Genomic DNA, 9515 nt, shown 5'->3' with positions numbered 1-9515 from the left:
ATCGCGCGACGACATTCGTCATGCTAGCACAGCCGAAGTCTCCTGGGCTATAATGCATTCCGCCGCTAGGAAAGCCCCTGGTCATGATGGCATTCAAAACCGTGTCCTCCAGGAGTTCACGGATAAAGCAACTGAGTACCTAACACACATAACGAATGCCATACTAAAACACCAACACTTCCCCGCCTTTTGGAAGACGGCCAAGGTCCTGATGTTCAGGAAGCCGGGGAAAGACCACAGCCTCCCACAAAATTACCGACCCATCAGCCTTCTGAGCTCGCTCAGTAAGATTGTTGAGAAGGTGATTCTCAAACGCATCACTAGGCACTGCATAACAAATGATATCCTGAGACCGGAGCAATTCGGCTTCAGGAATCACCACTCCACAACACAACAACTCCTACGGGTCGTTGAACATATAACACATGGTTTCAACATAAACAAAGCTACAGGGGCAGTGTTCCTGGACATCGAAAAGGCTTTCGACCGTCTATGGCACAACGGCCTCATCCGCAAACTCAGCGACGCGGGATTCCCCGACGGGCTGCTGCGTCTAATACACTCATACCTCACAGACAGGAGTTTCAACACTGATGTGTAGGGAAAACAATCAACACGACACGGTATACACGCGGGAGTACCCCAGGGAAGCATCCTAGGGCCCCTACTTTTTAACCTCTACATAAACGATCTCCCAACCACACACAACACAATGATGGCAATCTATGCGGATGACACAGCCATCCTTGCGCAAGATTGGAAACCATCAAACATTACGTCACGCCTACAGACTGCACTCAGAGTGGCCGAGCCTTGGTTGGAGAAATGGCGTGTTAGAGTAAACGTCGACAAGTGCGAAGCCGTTCTGTTCACTAGAAGACCGAAGCAACTGCGCAAACACCGTTACTGCAGACCAATAACCCTACATGCACGTCCAATACGTTTCCGCGAGAAAGTCAAATACCTCGGTGTCTGGCTGGACCGGAAATTACTCTGGGGGGACCACATACAACACATGACCAACCGAGCTAGCGCGAGGCTCAAACAGCTCTATCCTATGCTCAACAGGCGTTGCACACTGAACAGAAGGGTGTCGAGGTCCATGTACATGACACTTATCCGACCCCTGATGACGTACGCAGCTCCTGTCTGGGGATACGCTGCGCCTACACGCCTGCGCCGTCTGCAGCTCATACAAAACAAAGTACTCAAAATCATAAGCAATGCTCCACGATACACACGCATCGCGGACCTTCACCGGGAATACCGACTTGAGACTCTCACGGAGGTAATCCACAAACTCACCACAAGACTATACAGAAACTCCAGACATTCGCAGAACCCGTTTATTCTGAATCTGGGGAACTACGACCATAACCATAGATGGAAACATAAAAGACCAAAAGACATACTTGTAAGGGCATAACATCTATGGCAAAGCATACGCAAACATAACGGCACTGGCGAGCCCCTGTTAATCAGACGCTATTACTGGATATCCAGCTGAAATACACTGCCGAATAACTGGCACCACACAGGGAAGCCGTACCGTACACCGCATGCAAACAAGCTCCACACATCCCCCACACAGTGTGACGATCTATGGCCGATCTCCCACTACTGTATAACGATCTTGAATGTTCCAGGAATGTAGCAGCTGCAGCCACTGGGATACATCGCCATCGCTTGTCACGGTAATGATGCATGATACCCATACTAACAAATCCAACCTTGCATGAGCTATCGCAGCTAGTAAGCCACTACTGCTCTTACTACCCATCCCACTGTCGCAGAGTTTTTTTTTCCCACGGCACGAGCCATGGCACTTTTTTCCCTCTGCTCTTCAAATCGCTACCATCACTCGCGTTTCGTCCACTATCTATCACCTGATGGACCGTGTTAATGCGTAGCCTTACCCAGACGCACGGACAACATCACAGCCCAGCATCCTGTGATCCACTTACTAGATAACTAACATGTTTTACGGAAGTGACGGTAGAATATTTGGTTTGGTCACCACGTTGGTGCGGGCGTGGAGGGGCCCCATCTCTTGTTAAAGCTCGCCTCCAGTTCACCACCGGCAATGGGGGGGTGAAGCTTTGACAATGCCAGCCACTCGTGCTGGCGAAACGTCAGAAAAATCATTAGACGAACGTCGGCCGAAGAACCCGAGACAGAAGTCAATAGGCAGTTTGTCAACAAGTGGCCACGAAAGCCTTAACAATTTTGTATTACGCCTCTACGGGGAGGAGATTTGCAGATTGTACCGACGCCTTGACCAACGACGGAAGAAGAAAGCGCGACTGATGTCCTCTCTCGCCTTTCTGTCACGGTGCCGAGATGAATGTGCTACACCGAAGTTCTTGAGATGCAAGCCCCTATTCACCACCACCCTAGCACATCGTATCTACGACAGAATGGAACGAGCTTTTCTTCGTGAGCGAATACATACAACACGGAGAGACATGGCATGAACGGATCAGGATCTTCTGGAAATTTTCTATCAACTAAGTTGCAGCATGCATCGAGACGACTGGGACAAGATCGACAGCATCACTCACAGGAGCATGCAGAACGAACTCGAGCGCTGCACCGAGCGGCAAAAGAAAAAGTTTGAAAGATGCCGGAAGCAGACCGACACGGCGATTCCCGACATGTCACACACAGTGGTCAACCTCACTGAACGACAATCGACGGAAGAGGAAGTGGCTGTTCTTCAAAAAGGAGGGAATTTCGCTATCAACCCGAGAACTATATCTATGGAGGACATCATTGCCAACACCGAAGCAGCCATTCGGACCCTTCCTTGTGAAAGGGCAGAGGAAATACGCATTGAAACAGCCAGGATACTGCGCCGAGCAAAACCACCAGCATCACACCTGAAGAAAAAAGAGGTACAAGCCATTAAGAATCTCAACGCCGACAAGAGTATATTGGTACTGCCTGCCGATAAGGGGAATGCGACCGTCGTAATGAAGACCGAAGATTATGAGCAAAAGATCCGAGACCTATTAGATCCGACGACGTACCGAAAACTAAGCGCAGATCCGACGCAGCGTATCACTCGGAATACGAATCGATTAATCAAGGCGTCTTCTCTGCCGGCGGACATACAGAGAAACCTGCGCAACACAGAAGCCCTACCGCCTCGGCTGTATGGATTACCCAAGATCCATAAGAACAACGTTCCACTGAGGCCGATCGTCAGCGCTCCTGGCTTACCAACGTATAAACTGGCGAAACACTTGGCCTCTCTGCTCCAGCCACACGTGGGGGAGACCGACACATACATTAAGGACTCAGGACAATTCATTGAGAAGCTAAAGAAACTAAAACTTTCGCCAAACGATATCCTGGTCAGTTTTGATGTTGTTTCGTTATTTACGAAAGTGCCACTCTGTGACGTTCTGGAGCACATCGGTTCCATGTTCCCGCGAGACATAAAAAGCTCTTCCATGCATGTCTCACCACGAGCTATTTCACGTGGAATGGCGATTTCTACGAACAGCTGGAAAGTGTCGCCATGGGTAGTCCTCTCAGTCCAGTGGTGGCCTACTTCTTCATGGAACAATTCGAAGCACAGGCACTGGACTCGGCGACTTGCAAACCTAAGGTGTGGAAGCATGGTGAAGAACAGCTCGGTGAATTCCTGAGACACTTGAACAGCCTCGATGCCAACATAACATTTAACATGGAAGTAGAAAAGGACAAGGAACTGCCATTTCTAGATGTGCTGGTCACAAGGGACGGCGAAAACCTGGGACACAGCGTGTATCGGAAACCGACACACACGGACCGATACCTGCACAATCTGTCAAACCACCACCCGAGCCAGAAAAGAGGCATGATTAGTACGCTCGTAACGAGAGCAGGACGAATATGTGAGCCTCAACACCTCAAACGAGAAATGCAGCACCTGGAATCTGTTCTGCGGAGCAATGGGTACTCCACAAATTACATTAGAAGTGTAATACAGCCAAACACTCGGCGAAGTAAGGAACCAGAAAAAGAAATGTCGGGTACGGCCTTTCTGCCACACATTCCCAGAGTGACGGACAGAATCGGCCGTATATTGCGCAAACACGGCGTAAAGACGATTTTCAAACCTACAAGGAACATCAAAGAGTGTCTTAGATCGGCGAAGGAGAAAGAGACCCACTTGCAATGTCGGGAATATACCGTATACCATGCACATGCGGAAAAGTTTATGTCGGAATTACTGGACGATCAGTTAACACCAGGATCAAAGAGCATAAGCGACATTGCAGGTTGGGGCAGGTGGAGAAATCGGTCGTGGTAGAGCACGCTCTGAATGAGACCGACCACGTAATAAAATTCGCCGACACGGAAATTCTGGCTGTAGAGAAGCACTATCACACGCGCTTGTTCAGAGAAGCTGTAGAAATCCAAAAACACGCCAACAGTTTCAACAAGACAGAGGAAAGCCTTAAGGTAAACGGATCCTGGCTGCCCGTACTGCAGCGAACGACCGTCGCAGGTAGCAAGAGGAGAACCGCACCGGAAATGACCGCGGAGAAGCCCTCGGACGTTGGCGCGCCAGGTACATATTAGTCTGCGGCCGCGAGCCAGTACATGCGGCCCTTTGTTATCTGGGATTCGACTGTAAAAGTGCCTCCCGGATGACAGGGTTCCGTACACACGCACCGTTACCACACTACATGGTTGAGTTAGCCGACACGGCTGATTCCCGCGCCATCCTGCAGATAAATAGCTTTCTGCGGATGGACGTACGTGTAGAACTTTACGAACCACCCAACGTCCGCCAACAATGCAACAACTGCCAGCGGTTCGGCCACTCGGCCCTCCGCTGCGGCCTGGCAACTCGCTGCCGCGGATGCGCTGGCAACCACAGATCCAACACTTGCACACAAACACAACCAAACCAGCGACGCTGTGCCAACTGCGGTGGGCCCCATGCGGCCAACTTCAGACAGTGCAACTCATACAAACAGGCGCTGAAGCGAAAACAAGACAAAAGCAGGGTACTGTACGACATACCACGCCCAAGGCCAGCGCCGAACCCAGTAAGGAACGGCGTAACGTTTGCCACGGTTGCACGCCCTGGTGGAACGGCACAGGCTGCGGAACCTCAGCGCCCTACACACACACGTGAAACAACCGCTGCAACAGCCACACAACAGCCACAGACAACACCTGAAACCCAACAAGCATCGGTACCAACACCTATGCCCCCAAACAACACGACCCCACTCCCGGAAATCACGAGCTGCGAAGAAACGCACCATATACAGGAAAACACATCCACACAAGAACCCCCCGAACCCCAAGCCCAGAGGAGGAATAGACGTACACGCAAACACAGGGCGGGGAACACGAAATCACCACAACAGGCCACGCAGCAACAACAGAACAGCAACACACAGGAAAACAGTCAACAAGACACCGACACTGTAACTCACACTACCATCCCCCTCACCACAGAAGTAACGCAGGCGCCACAACCTCTGTTACAAAACACAAATGCCGCCCCAAACAACACACCAATACCCGCACAAGCGGCCGCTAACCCCACAACAGCACCTCAGGCTGCCACACCCAACACCAACACATCACCTGGGGGAATATTGGAAACACTATTCCCCCGACACACGACCATTGAAATCCTTACCAAGGTGCTGATGGCCGTCACTACACTCATCACCCAGCTCATGAGCGCCGAACCCGGGCAATACTGGGCTGTCATACACACTGCCATCACAACACTCTTTCACACTCTTACATGAATAATATACCACACCTGGCCCATAACGCAGACCCGCACACACTATCACGGATCCTGTTCTGGAATGCAGACTCGATCCACAACAAAAGGGCAGAATTTGCCGCGTTCATGGAGCGCAAGGGAATCCTTGTGGCGCTACTGAGCGAGACTAAACTTAAACCGCACAAACAATTAAACTTTCCTGGCTACTGTGTCTATCGTACCGACCGACCGGGCGGCGCCGTGGCAGGTGGAACTGCAATCGTCATACACAAAGCCATTGAGCACACAAACATAGAGCTCCCTGAACCGGAAAAAATCGAGGCTACGGCCGTCAGAGTCAAGTTCAACGGAGCCTACACCACACTGAAATCGGTATACAACAGCCCTGTAGGCATTTCAACACGTGATATCAGCACATTACTCAACATCTCACCGCGAGTAATAGTCGCTGGAGATCTGAACGCAAAACACCCAGAATGGAATTCACGTATACGAAATCCCAACGGCAAAAAACTGTACGAACATTCACTTGGCAGAAACTACATTATACTAGCGCCGACTGAACCGACGCACATTCCCTATCAGAGGGGACTCAGGCCAGACGTGATAGACATGGCCCTCATCAAGGGCATTACAACGACACTCAACGTTGCCGTTGAAAACGATCTGCCCTCAAACCACCAACCTGTAATACTATACATTGAGGAAACACTGCAGCACATGGAACAACGCAAGATGTTGGACTACGGGCGTGCGAATTGGACAAGGTTCAAGCAAACGCTCGATAGCCACATCCCACCTATACACGAAATTAATGAAACAGCACAAATTGACGAGGCAGTAGAAACCCTCACTAACGCCGTCCAGGACGCAATGGCAGGCACCATACCTGATCGCACCTCACAACAACGCAGTGCGGCCCTGCCCCAGGAAATCCTGGGCCTAATCTCAATGAGGAATCGCCTCAGGAGACAATGGCAGCGCACCAGGCGTCCGTACTTCAAACGGCACATTAACAGACTACAGGGCATCATACATGATAAAATACAAACACATAGAACACAACAGTGGAACCAAAAACTCGAAGGGCTGGACACCACACGACCTGGCGTGTGGCAACTAGCCCGACACTTCACCAGGGAGAAAATATACACCCCAACGCTTCAAGGGCCCGACGGACCTGCATACTCAGCGGAAGAGAAAGCAGAACTAATGGCCCGAACACTCGCAGCGTCATTCACACCGAACCTGGTACCATCAGATCCAGTGTTCACACTAGCTTCTGACCAAGAGGTTACACGCATTCTAGCCCAACCATCGCGCGACGACATTCGTCATGCTAGCACAGCCGAAGTCTCCTGGGCTATAATGCATTCCGCCGCTAGGAAAGCCCCTGGTCATGATGGCATTCAAAACCGTGTCCTCCAGGAGTTCACGGATAAAGCAACTGAGTACCTAACACACATAACGAATGCCATACTAAAACACCAACACTTCCCCGCCTTTTGGAAGACGGCCAAGGTCCTGATGTTCAGGAAGCCGGGGAAAGACCACAGCCTCCCACAAAATTACCGACCCATCAGCCTTCTGAGCTCGCTCAGTAAGATTGTTGAGAAGGTGATTCTCAAACGCATCACTAGGCACTGCATAACAAATGATATCCTGAGACCGGAGCAATTCGGCTTCAGGAATCACCACTCCACAACACAACAACTCCTACGGGTCGTTGAACATATAACACATGGTTTCAACATAAACAAAGCTACAGGGGCAGTGTTCCTGGACATCGAAAAGGCTTTCGACCGTCTATGGCACAACGGCCTCATCCGCAAACTCAGCGACGCGGGATTCCCCGACGGGCTGCTGCGTCTAATACACTCATACCTCACAGACAGGAGTTTCAACACTGATGTGTAGGGAAAACAATCAACACGACACGGTATACACGCGGGAGTACCCCAGGGAAGCATCCTAGGGCCCCTACTGTTTAACCTCTACATAAACGATCTCCCAACCACACACAACACAATGATGGCAATCTACGCGGATGACACAGCCATCCTTGCGCAAGATTGGAAACCATCAAACATTACGTCACGCCTACAGACTGCACTCAGAGTGGCCGAGCCTTGGTTGGAGAAATGGCGTGTTAGAGTAAACGTCGACAAGTGCGAAGCCGTTCTGTTCACTAGAAGACCGAAGCAACTGCGCAAACACCGTTACTGCAGACCAATAACCCTACATGCACGTCCAATACGTTTCCGCGAGAAAGTCAAATACCTCGGTGTCTGGCTGGACCGGAAATTACTCTGGGGGGACCACATACAACACATGACCAACCGAGCTAGCGCGAGGCTCAAACAGCTCTATCCTATGCTCAACAGGCGTTGCACACTGAACAGAAGGGTGTCGAGGTCCATGTACATGACACTTATCCGACCCCTGATGACGTACGCAGCTCCTGTCTGGGGATACGCTGCGCCTACACGCCTGCGCCGTCTGCAGCTCATACAAAACAAAGTACTCAAAATCATAAGCAATGCTCCACGATACACACGCATCGCGGACCTTCACCGGGAATACCGACTTGAGACTCTCACGGAGGTAATCCACAAACTCACCACAAGACTATACAGAAACTCCAGACATTCGCAGAACCCGTTTATTCTGAATCTGGGGAACTACGACCATAACCATAGATGGAAACATAAAAGACCAAAAGACATACTTGTAAGGGCATAACATCTATGGCCAAGCATACGCAAACATAACGGCACTGGCGAGCCCCTGTTAATCAGACGCTATTACTGGATATCCAGCTGAAATACACTGCCGAATAACTGGCACCACACAGGGAAGCCGTACCGTACACCGCATGCAAACAAGCTCCACACATCCCCCACACAGTGAGACGATCTATGGCCGATCTCCCACTACTGTATAACGATCTTGAATGTTCCAGGAATGTAGCAGCTGCAGCCACTGGGATACATCGCCATCGCTTGTCACGGTAATGATGCATGATACCCATACTAACAAATCCAACCTTGCATGAGCTATCGCAGCTAGTAAGCCACTACTGCTCTTACTACCCATCCCACTGTCGCAGAGTTTTTTTTTCCCACGGCACGAGCCATGGCACTTTTTTCCCTCTGCTCTTCAAATCGCTACCCTCACTCGCGTTTCGTCCACTATCTATCACCTGATGGACCGTGTTAATGCGTAGCCTTACCCAGACGCACGGACAACATCACAGCCCAGCATCCTGTGATCCACTTACTAGATAACTAACATGTTTTACGGAAGTGACGGTAGAATATTTGGTTTGGTCACCACGTTGGTGCGGGCGTGGAGGGGCCCCATCTCTTGTTAAAGCTCGCCTCCAGTTCACCACCGGCAATGGGGGGGTGAAGCTTTGACAATGCCAGCCACTCGTGCTGGCGAAACGTCAGAAAAATCATTAGACGAACGTCGGCCGAAGAACCCGAGACAGAAGTCAATAGGCAGTTTGTCAACAAGTGGCCACGAAAGCCTTAACAATTTTGTATTACGCCTCTACGGGGAGGAGATTTGCAGATTGTACCGACGCCTTGACCAACGACGGAAGAAGAAAGCGCGACTGATGTCCTCTCTCGCCTTTCTGTCACGGTGCCGAGATGAATGTGCTACACCGAAGTTCTTGAGATGCAAGCCCCTATTCACCACCACCCTAGCACATCGTATCTACGACAGAATGGAACGAGCTTTTCTTCGTGAGCGAATACATACA

Source organism: Schistocerca nitens, chromosome 6 (assembly GCF_023898315.1).
Source record: "Schistocerca nitens isolate TAMUIC-IGC-003100 chromosome 6, iqSchNite1.1, whole genome shotgun sequence".
Taxonomy (NCBI): Eukaryota; Metazoa; Arthropoda; class Insecta; order Orthoptera; family Acrididae; genus Schistocerca; species Schistocerca nitens.
Note: the sequence above shows the minus strand (reverse complement) of the source record.